Consider the following 12500-nt stretch of genomic DNA (forward strand, 5'->3'; position numbering starts at 1 on the left):
CCTTCCCCGGGTCCCACAGGGCTGGGCTGAACCCGCTTACAACACCCAACACAATCAGAGGGCAGGCCTGGAGGCTTTCCTCTTCCTCCCCGCTCTCTCTCCCTCTCACACACCCGCACAATCACATACAGAGTACACACACACCCACCCACACACACACAGAGTATATACAAAGTAGCCTACGTCACTCGTCTGCATGCACAGACACACAGTAACTCACTGACTGATCACTCTTAAATAGTCAGTGATCATCATTCGCAAAACAAACACTAATATAAGCTGAAATCATGTCTACTCTCAGAAACTTGTAACAGCACACGTTATGCACGACGCTATCCCACTGAGCCATTAAAACACTGCATACTGCATTTAGAACAGGATTCTCATACGTTCAGGGGTGTTGTGAGGGCTGAGGGGTGAACACAAGTAAACTTTAGTTTAGCCACCTCGATGAGAAGCTGAGAGTTTACTCATCTATTTTCAGATCAACTGTACCAATCAATGAGTGGAGACAAGGTGGGTAGTTTACCCACCTCTGTATTTACCACTAATGTGACACGGCTCTGCCCGCATACGTTCTACAACATCCACCAGCCACCAGCCAAACAACAGTAAATGTGACTGTAGCAGCTGGCAAGTTGATCCATTCTACATCCTCTTAGTTTGCTGGCAAAACAACAGCAAAAGTGAAATAGTGGATTTTGTGATGTGGCCTAGGTGGCTACTAGCTAGTGCGACAACGAGACAGTTCTTTCACCTGTGTGGTTGTAGACTAAACACGGACACCAACCAGGCTTTCAGGTGATGCAACCATGGATGGACGTAACTCACGCTATGGCGGCCATATTGGAGGTCCTCAGGTCTTGGCAGCAGTGTCTGTGGACACTGAAGGTGTTTCTAAATGTACAATTTGGTTGTCCATTCTAATAGGCATAGATCATTTCTGTGCTTTCACCAGTGACACATCTGATCAATTTAATGTCCCCTTGTTAGCAAGCTAATCTGGTCAGCTAACATCACGGTCTTGTAAACATGATTTGTGCACTAGCTAACATAGCTAGTAGAAGCTAATGTTAAGTGTTAGCAGTGGCTGGTATAGTCTCATGTAGTCTTGCTTTGCTAAATTAGCCTACTGGCGAGCAGCTATAAGCAACACTGCCAAAAACAGCTGTTTGTTCAGCTGTTCAGTTCACTTTGCATAAAATGCCCTCACAGGTCTAAAACTCAAAGTGGTTCTCTCTCCCACACACACACACACACACACACACACACACGCACGCACACGCACACATGCGCACGCACACGCACACACACACACACACACACACACACACACACACACACACACACACGCGCACACACACACACACACAAACCTTGACAGAGCAGAAAAGGACAGCTAGCTTCTTACAGAGGCTTTGCAGTTGCATCACAAATCTCTTATAGCAGCCACGTCTGGCACCATCATAGAAGTCCATTGGAGAATTGGCTGTGCACAATGAATGTCTAAATATAACCTCAGTGTATCCTGTTGGTATTGACTCTATTGTTTGGAGTTGTTTGGATGATTGAACTCCCTATCAGTAACAAGGAACAAACAAGGCTGGGACCAGGCTGGTGACCAGCATGCTGCTGCGTATGGTTCTTCCACCCTCTACTGAGGCTCCTGACTGTGTTCAATTAATAAAGTGTAGAATTGCCATTATGTCTTGTTTGTTCCTTGTTACTGATAGAGAGTTCAATCGTCCAATCCCCCAAACACCTCAAAGCAATAGAGTCAATACCAACAGGACCAACACTGTGACATTGGCAGAGCAAGTTGGCACTTTTGACATCGGCGCTACTCGTATATTCAGCTGTGCTGCTCATTCCACAAACGCAGGATCCTTACAACTCAGACAGCGTTGGGAAGGGAAATCAACAGGCTTTCCTATAAGATAAGATAAGATAAGATAAGATAAGATAAGATACAATGCTGAGGATACACTAACAGCAGCGATATGAGCATCCAAACACAAGTTTCCAAACTTTTTGTGGTGAGTTCAGAACAACTAGAACAGCTAGAAAACACTGTGGCGTGTGTCTGTAAGTCCGTTCGGTAAAGTAACGTTGTCTTTAGCCCTCTGGTCCCTCTGGTCCTGGTCTCTGTAAAGTAACGTTGTCTTTAGCCCTTGTCCCTCTGGTCCTGGTCTCTGCAACAATTCACCAGTTGCAGCTTGAGAAGCTACAGTTCATTAGATTCAGTGTTAGGGTTTAGATTTGAGTGAGGGTTAAGGTTAGGGTTTGGGAATGAATGTATATTGTATATGTAGCCTAGTCAGTGGAAGGTCCTAGAGGTAGGTGTGTGTGTGTGTGTGTGTGTGTGTGTGTGTGTGTGTGGGTGTGTGTGTGTGTGTGTGTGTGTGTGTGTGTGTGTGTGTGTGTGTGTGTGGATGCGCACACACACGCGTGCATGTATTATGGGCACTACTGTGTGTGCAGTTTGAGTATACTATACTATACTGTAATTTATTTAATTAACGACACTGAAGTCATCAGCACCACGCAGCCACTTGGCTTTCTCATACATGAATAATCCTGGTTCAGCTGTAGCAGTGCTGCTGGCTTTCTGTGGCTAAACTCCACCTTCATTCAGCTGCTAAGCGATGACGGAGCGAGCGAGGCCTTTCTGACAGGGGACATTCCCTCAAACAGTTTGCAGCAGAACAGACGGGAGATCCCTCGGAATCATGGCACTTTGTTGCACTCAATTCACACCGTTTTCTTTTGTCGGTGTGGTTTGTTTTCTTTCTTTCTTTCTTTCTTTCTTTCTTTTGACAAAAGATAACTTTTGTTTATTTACTTCTGAATCTGTTTGTTTTTGTATCACCATGAGCCTAAATCTGAGCTTGTTTGGTTGGAACAGCTGTTTCCTGTGACACATGTTGCAGCCTGGGCTACCAAAAACACAGCATGTTGAGACGCAAATACAACAGGAAAAGTCAATGTGACAACATAACAATAATACGGTTTCACAAAAACACATGCACATTGCACGTGGAAAACATCTGTACAGCTACAGGACTGAGGCTTAGGTTGATAATCTATGAAAGCCATGATACTAGTCAGCAGCAGTTGTGTGTGGAGTACAGATTACACTTGGAGGGGGTGAAAGACTCTGCTGCCCCCTGGTGGCTGTAATAGAAGGTACAAGAAGGAAAGACTAGACTAGGCACGGCAGCAACTTGGATTATACTAGATAAACTTGTGCCGGGGCGACACAGGCTCAGCAAACCTATTGAAAACAGTAGAACACACACAGTAGAACACAGCTAATTCCCAATATATATTGATTTTCAGCAGAAAAAAGTGGAAAAAGTGAGTATCTCTTTAAAAGCAGTGTTGGAGATATATTTCCATCTACAGTATCAACGGAACTATCAGTCTCTCAGGCAAAGATCAATGAATCATCAGGAAATGTTAGCAATGTATTGAGACTGATGTGGCCAAAATATTATATCAAAATATTACAAAAGTTAATCTTTCATTTTCTGGCCCAGGTCTGCTTTAACAAGAAGGGATGCATTTGGGATTATACATTGCTAAACATGATTTAAACCAGTGGTTCTCAACTAGTGTAGCCTCAGGACCCATTATTTTCCTTGTCATGAAGTCGCGACCCAAATTTCAGATTTTTTTTTAAACCACTCAAATTTATTGCAGAAAAAATAGCGCATTAATTTAATGCACTTCATGCACTGTTATAAACCTCAAATGAACAAAAAAGTGCAACAGAAGTGCAACTACGGCTAAAAACCAATTGAAATAAGGCAGACTTGAATTACAGGCCTATATGTTTTTAAATTTAAACAAGTCAAACTGGTCATGCTCAGAAAGTCTTATTTGAACTCTATGAAATATGAAATAAAAGGCAGACTTATCTTGAATTACATGCCTATATGTTTTTAAACAAGTTAATAATAATAATAATAATAATAATAATAATAATAATAATAATAATAACAATAATAATAATAATAATAATAATAATAATAATAATAATAAAACAAGTTAACCTGGGGCCTGTACTACGTAGCTAGTTTAATGCCTTATCCGAGTAAGTTTGAGTTTGAACCTGGTTTAGCCGTACTACAAAGCAAGTTAACTTCTAATCACTATGGCAACTCACGCTGCAAAGCTAACCTGGTCCCGACCAGGTTAGCTTCAGAGGATAAGATCAAAATCCATGACAGACCCAATCGGCTCTCTGGAGTCACTCACCATTCATATAAGATCGCCATATGAAAAATAGATTGCAGTCAACTGAGAATAGAACAAGAAAAACATTTGGCTCTGTAGGCCACATAATTAAATTAAGCCTACTTACCACTTTATGTCTTAACAGCTCAACGATGCGTGGAGAAATATGATCACTATTAATCACGCAGCGCATACATACACGGAGCCTCAAATGGAGTGAGGGTGATATTCTCCTACATGCCAGAAAAGCCTATACATATAATACAGATATGGGATAAATATGGGATAGCCCCAATAGGCTACTAAATATGCAGGCTACTCTTGCATGTTTCAGCTGGAACTGTGTCCTGTAGGCTGTATGCCAATATATGAGCAAAAATAGGCTAGTTTTTATCAATGAAAACTATGCCAATTCAGTTCAGCAGTTTTCTCTTTTATATTAGGCATCAGCATTATCATTATTTTATATATTAATTATTCGATCAGTGCAACCACACACATGAGTGATAGAGATCATTATTCATTGAGCATGCGTTTCTAAATCTATGGTCTAAATAGGTTTACAGATTGTGGAAATTTATAGGCTGAGATTACACATTTAGGGGACAGAAATCGCTGATCAAAGTAAATCAAATGACTGATGTGAATACAAGCGGCAGCTTTAGCAGTCCTTCGGCAGACTATATCCAACGCGGATTTTCATTCTGACAGAAGGTTACATTAAATATCCGCTAAAACTCTGATCACGCACTGCGCTTTCATTGAATGAGGAAATGGGTGTGGGCGTGGATCAACTCAGCTGTTCATAATGTGATTGGCTAGCGCACCTCTTTCGCGTGGACGCGCGCCTGTGCACGAGCGAAAAACGTGCGCGTGCACAGGCAGATCCCAGATAAAGCCAGCTTCAGTTATCGAGTAGAAAAACAGCGTCGTAGTATCGTTAAACTAGATAGCTTTGATCCTGTTCAGTCAAACCAGATCAAAGTGACAGATCGCGGGTCTGTTAAGATAGCTTCGTAGTACAGGCTACAGGTCATGCTAATCCAGTTTCAGTAGTCTGAATTTAACTAATATGAAATAAAAAGGAATCACAGGCAGGCTATATGCTTTTTAGTTAAACTGGTCATAACTTTTAATTAAACTGGGGCCATGCTAATCCAGTTTCAATCATCTGAATTGAACTCAAATTAAATATGAAATGAAAAGGCAGACTTCTCTTGAATTACAGGCAGAGCATATGCTTCAGCTTGTTAAACAAGTAAAACTGGTCAGGCTAATCCAGTTTCAATAATCTGAATTTAACTCAAATAAAATATGAAAAGAAAAAAAAAATTGGCCAATGTCCGCAACCCAATCAAAACGGCCCCGTGGGTCGCGCCCCACCAGTTGAGAAACGCTGATTTAAACCATAATAACGGTTTCATTTTTATAAAATAGCAATTATGGGTAGATGTTGGTTTGTAACGTGTTGCTGTGTGTAATCCCGACAGAAAATTATCTGTGTTGACATATACACAAGTAAAAACGGGGTAGAAGGCTATTTGTCTTAATCCTGTGCACAATAATAGACATATTTACAGTAATAGCAATGGATTCAGCAAAAGCAAATAACATTGCCACCAAGGCAAAAAAGGTCAACCTCACTTCACTTGTAATGTTTCATATTATCCAACAGGTGGCACTCTAACTGCACAGCTAAGAATGGCTTCTGGATTTGCCACTGGTGTGGTACACAGTGTTTCCTTTAGATGTGTTGTTAACTCTGGCACCAGTGGCAGGTCATTTAGAGTAAGAAGAGGGTTTGCTCCCAGAGCTTCTTGCCTGGTTACATTTCAGTGCAAAAATGGGTTTGAATTGGGGACAGTCTAGTGCATAATATGAATAAGTAAGACAGGTAAGCAAACCATGACAACATTTAAATGCATCCAATAAAACGAAGCTGAATTCTAAATTCTCCACAACACACTCTTCCTTGCACTATCTCCTTGAAGGCAGCGTTGTTGTGACAGTCTGTCCCTGCTCACTGTTCATGGAAAGTCATTGCTTGGTCATTTTAGTGGATTAAGATAATGATATTAGACTGTGAGACAGTGCCCATCCATCATCCATAGAAAACCACTCATTAGACTAACGACTCCGCCCACAAGCAGGGAGTGGCACTAGGAGAGAGAGCGCTAATCGAGATGAAGTCAAATGTGTGTGTGTGTGTGTGTGTGTGTGTGTGTGTGTGTGTGTGTGTGTGTCTGTGCGTGTGTGCGTGTGTGTGTGTGTGTGTGTGTGTGTGTGTGTGTGTGTGTGTGTGTGTGTGTGTGTGCGTGCGTGTGCGTGCGTGCATCTGTAAGGCAATGCCTGAAAATGTACTAGATTAAATGAAAATGTGACCTCTAGCTTTATCAGAGAGAACGTGCACTGCATTCCATACTGGATAAGACAAACGTTACCCGGTGTCTGATAAGATAATGAATTCAATGCACAGTCCAGAATATTAAATACAACAAGACGCAATGTTTATACAACATAACAACAAGGTCTCCTAATGCATGATATTGAACTATTAATGCAGCTCTGTGTGCGTGCGTGTGCGTGTGTGTGTGTGTGTGTGTGTGTGTGTGTGTGTGTGTGTGTGCGCATATATCTCAGTGGTGCGCACGCGTGCGTGCATGTGCGCACGTGTGTGGAACCCTCATTGTGGCATACCAACTGCATGAGCTCAGTAGTCAGGAACGGAGGTGTGATAACCTACACTCAGTGTTTACAGTGGATCCCTAGTGGACACCAGAACCAGGGCAAACCTGTCGTCGGCCCAGACCAGAAGTGCTACACGCAGAACCGCATCCAAAACAATCCTTTGGGATTTGTTTTGGAACGCTTTGTGTTTTCTTCAAGCTGGTTTGGTATGCTGCCTTACAAGGCCAACATGCAGCAACTGTGAGTAGTGGAGCTAAGAAACCTGGATTGTCCTTCTGTTTTGCAACTACTGAAATTATATCTTTAAAAACTGGGTAGACTACAGTCAAATGGTTTATAAACAAGATGGGGTTACCAGAAACTATATTAAGTACTAATGCTTTTTCCTTTTCATTTTACAAAATTGTTGCAGTACCTTTTCTGTCCAGTACATATAAACAGTGGCTTTATAAACATGCTCCCATACATAAACCATTCATTAGCAGTGCACATAAAAGCCAGTTTTTGTCCTCAAGGTCAATCCTCCAAAAATATCCTGCGGCTGAGTATTTTTTTAAACTGGAAACCACTGGTCCTGACCTGCGTCACCGTGCCATTGTCACGGTAACTAACGCCATGTATCCATGGCAACCGCCGACCGAGGGAAGAGGAAGTCCATGTGCCATGTCATTAGGAGGCCATGTGACTGGAGAGTGTTTGTAAACAGGGCAGGCAGGAGGCGGGGTTTTGGCCCAGTAGATATTTGTCTACCAATATGTCAGGTTCTCCTCTCCCTTACCTTCCTCTGCTGTATACATTCCTGTGTGCTAAACCTTGTCTCAAACGGACATAAACAAGATAAAATTAACATTCAGAGGCAGGGATATTTGTCCCATCTATTGCCTGGGAGCGCTGGAAGCTGAAGTCCATATGTCCAAATGTTGGCTATATTGAAATTTAATGAATTTAGGAAGGCAGAGAGACCGATAGAGAAATAAAACGACAGAGGCAGGTTGCTGTCTGCTGTCTGAGTAGGAGTCTATTGTTCACTTTGTGTTCTCCTCCGAGACCACTGGCTGCCCTCGTAAATCTGTCCCAACCACAGACACACCCACACCCACGCATACACACACCACGTGTGCGCACACACACACACACACACACACACACACACACACACACACACACACACACACACACACACACACACACACACACACACACACACACACCCACCCACACACCCACACACCCACACGCACGCACGCACGCAGTTTGCTTATCCACACGACCAAACCCACCCAGGACCGACCGAGGGGAAGAGAATTAAACTGAGTTGAATTAAATTATTAGAGTTGAATGTATCCTATGTAATCCCATGTGGGTTTATTTACCCTATGAATCAGTTGTTGAGAGATGGCGGCCCCAGGTGCTGCCCTTCTCATTTTATGAGTGAATCTATAAAAGCCTGTCTGTCTGCGAGTAACTGTCATTTTATTCAGAAAAGGGCAATAAAGGCAGTCTGTGCAATGCATGGAAACCTTATTGAACTACAGTATAAACAAAGTTTGAACAGCCTGATTCCAAAATTCTATACATCTTTGAGGAAGAAATGTTACCTCATGTTTATTGCTCAATATTTAACAAATGCCGTTGATTGCATTCTCTCAAACATCCCCATTTAGTAAGTATGGGTATTAAAGGAGAATTCACTTTTTTTACACCCTTATTTCCATCTTTAAATATGTTGAAGTCACCCTGACAACTTCGGTTTGATTAGCATCAGCAGAAAGATCATCAGTTTGAACTGCAACCTGAAAACGAGGAAAACGGGGCATCTGAAATGATTGTATTTATGTCTAGTCAAAAGCTTATTTTCCGACACACAGCAGCTCATTATGCTTATTATATAATAGAGAGAAGATGAATAAGCGATGTAACGTACCTGCTGACAGCCTGCTCTGTTTGCTGTCCGTCACATAGATAGCACCTCCTGCTTTATCTCCTGCTGCTCTTTATAATCCATATATGATGTTATTCCATACGAGCGGCAATTTAATTCAAATGAATCGTCCATAATCTTAAAATAAGATAGTTTCTATAGGCTACGCTAGGCTGTAGTGCGGAGCTCCCGTTTGCGAGGCTAGGAGGCTAGCTAGCTATCATTTATTTTCAAAGAGGCGGAGTGTTTCGGGGATGTTACTCATAAGCATAACTGTGGTATATTTGAGTGGTATACGCTAAATATACCACAGCTGTGACTGTGAGCCAATCAGATTGCTTGATTTGAGAGAGCCGTTTTATAAATATCAATGTACCCGGCGTTGCCCAGTTAACCTCTCTGCTTCTCCTCTGCTCCCTCCATGCCTTCCTGCCAGCTGCACCTGATGCGTGATTTCTAACCCCACATAGGATAAGCAATAACCACACCCTGTGGCGCCGGGATTGGCCAGGAGCAAGCAACACTGGAGGGCACGCAGCCCAGCGATTTCATGAACCAACTGAATAGCTCTTGAGAACGGACAGCGATTTCGAGAGCGGACATTGAAATTAATTATGGTCACCTACCTTCCTTAGCATAGTAATAATAATAATAAGCATAATAATTGTAATCTACACAATCTACAAAAACATGCAATAATATAAACGGTGTTGTGTTCACGTTCATAGCTCATATAATATAATGTATCATCGTTAATTTCAAGCTCAATTCTTACCCAGAGAAAAGGTACAGCACTGAAAATGTAACAAGCAATAGTTTTTTAAACATCTTTATTTTAAAAGATGAAAAACCCCAGGTGCTTTAGTCCCAAGCTTCAATGCTCCTGGCCAATCCCAGCGCCACAGGGCGTGGTTATTGCTTATCCTATGTGGGGTTAGAAATCAGGCGCACCTGATCACAGGTGAATGGATCTCTTAAAGGGGCAGCGTCAATTTCTTATAGGCATACTTTTAAGTGTTCCCATTAAATGGACTTTCCAGGACTTTACAACCTGTCCATGAGGTTCCCCGGATCATACCACACCTCCATGCAAATCTTCAGCCCAATCCGACCTGCAGTGTGGGCACTGGGCAGCGTGCATAAAAGATACACACAGACAGACAGACAACCAGACAGACAGACAGACAGACAGACAGACAGACAGACAGACAGACAGACAGACAGACAGACAGACAGACAGACAGACAGGCAGGCATATAGGGTGGTGTTCTGAGCATGCTCAGTTGATGAGCTCAGTTGAAGGATTGTGAGTCTCCACCGCCGGAACGCTCCCATCATATTTTATATTAATAATTATTATGCGACTGTAATTCACAGCAAAGAAAAATCATACTAGCCTTTATTAAAATCTTAAAATTGCCACTTTCCTAGAGTAATGTATAGGACTACACACAATACACCGCAACAACAATTTTGTTGTGTGTCCTTCAAACAGCCCTTTGGGGCCAAAAAGACGCAAATGTGCAGAGGATGTTGAATGTTTTTCTAGGCTGTGCCCGTCAACATCGACCCATCCTGGGTCAGGTGGGGGAAGCTGGGAGCCAAATGTTCCCCCCTGGTTGCCAAGTCAAACATCCAGCCGTTTCCACATGGCTTCATCTGACATCTCTGTCAGAAAGCAGACATTTCCACCAACTCATGATGTGCTGACCAGACCAGGGTCAAATATTCTTCGCCTTTGTTTTAACCTGCTTGGAGCCCTAGATGGGTGGGGTTTACTGCATAAGGACTATTCTGATAATACCGGGCAAGTTGGTCGACAGTTTCTCACTGTCGAACTATGGCAACCCCACCCAGCTGGGATCTACGCAAGTTGTTGGGGGGGGGGGGGCATTTGCAAATACTGTTTGAGTTACTACATGATAATTGAAAAGGATGTTTAATCAGAAACTAGGTATCTTAATGATTAATCGATTATCATTTAATCGATTGTTAATAATTAGATTGATCAAATATATATTAACTGATTAATTGACAATGCAGGGTATGTGCTTTTTTCTTTCTTTTTTGCTGAAATGATTTACCACCACAAGGACGCAATTTCAACGCTTGCAGACAGGAAAAAGAAAGCCAAACAAAAAAAGTCAAAAAAGTCCAGTGTAGGAGAATTACATCAAACAAGACAACAGTATTCATTGTAATGTTCAAATGCAGCTTGGTTGATTAACTTGAGTTGGCCTAAAGACAGGTGTAAAAACCCACATTTTGTATTTTCTATGTCAAAAGCCGTTTTTTACATCATGATTACCGTAATCAATAATTGATTGTTACCATGACTGATCGGTTGATGAGGAAATTGACTAAAATTTGCATCCCTATCAGAAACTTCTGTTAATACAAAACACAAGACAGAGACACTCTCAAATACAATGTTAGGACACCTCTCATCTGATAGTTCCTTTAGGTTTGAAAGACACATGTCCCTATATCAAATGTAAACATGATTGCATCTGATCAAATCACTCAGAGATCAGTCAAACACTTGCCTCTTTAGCAAAAACCATTTAGGAAATTGAGGACGTGTTAACCCTTAGCCTTCCCGAGGCTCCATTTAACCGCCTCTGTCAGTTGATTGACCAGGCAGTGACACCAAGATGACCTGGTTAACCTTAGATCACCCCTGATTTAGAAGACTGATTGATGCTGTAACAGATACTGCCTTCATCTTCTCAGTGGGTTAGAGCAGCCATTGTCAGTCTCCTCACAGACCCTTCCAGTAAAACTCAATCATGGTTATTCTAAAAGAAATATCTAAAAATAGTCTATTGTTAAACTTCTTTTGACTTACGTTCTCAACTCTTTCTTTCCTCAGATTCACTCAGGGATGCTTAGATCCCAGGTTGAGGAAATTAAAGTAATCAGATTCCAATATTAAGCAGGCCAGCAGTAATCTATGACATTACATTTCTAAAGTAACTTCATCAAACATGACAGGTCCTCCAAATAGGCTTTCCCAGCCTTGGGGTTGGGCCTTATATGACCATGGGGTCCCAAAAATAATCCCTGGAAAAAATAGGACAAATGTAACAAGAGCTCATCCTGGCTTTTACACTATTCTAGATAGACTACTGCCAACCACTTATATAGCTGGCAAGTCACTGTGAAAACCTTATAGTGTCCCTAGAATAAGACGTCACTTAACCAGGGGACAGAGGAAGAGTGTGGGACAGGGTTAAACTGAAATTATTTTTTGAGGGCTGATACCGATATATGGATATCGATATAAAAATTCACTATTTTTATTCCATTATTCAATTACTTTTCCAATTCAATTCCCATGCCAAAAGGACAAGTAGTCAGTCCCCACCAATGTTCTTCTTGGCAGGTAAAAAACAAAACAAAAAAAAACAAACAAACAAACAAACAAACAAACAAACAAACAAATAAATAAATAAATAAATATATAAATAAATAAATACATACATACATACATACATACATACATACATACATACATACATACATACATACATACATAAAAAAAAAATCCTTTGAAACAACAATTAGACAATCATGGGACACTAAAACTCAGACTAATGTAATTACTTGAGGGTTTATTTTTTACTTTTTATGTAGCTATGGTCTGGGAGGA

At 41.5% G+C, this 12500-nt stretch overlaps 1 protein-coding gene across 1 annotated transcript in view; it reads right to left on the bottom strand.

Moving 5' to 3' along the window:
* Positions 1-12500, bottom strand: part of tns1b (tensin 1b) — a gene marked incomplete at its 5' end in the record, with an annotated part of 254067 nt that overhangs the window by 202554 nt on the left and 39013 nt on the right. The gene's annotated exons all lie outside the window — the stretch shown is intronic.

The sequence above is a fragment of the Poromitra crassiceps genome, assembly GCF_964638095.1.
Source record: "Poromitra crassiceps genome assembly, chromosome: 8".
NCBI lineage: Eukaryota > Metazoa > Chordata > Actinopteri > Beryciformes > Melamphaidae > Poromitra > Poromitra crassiceps.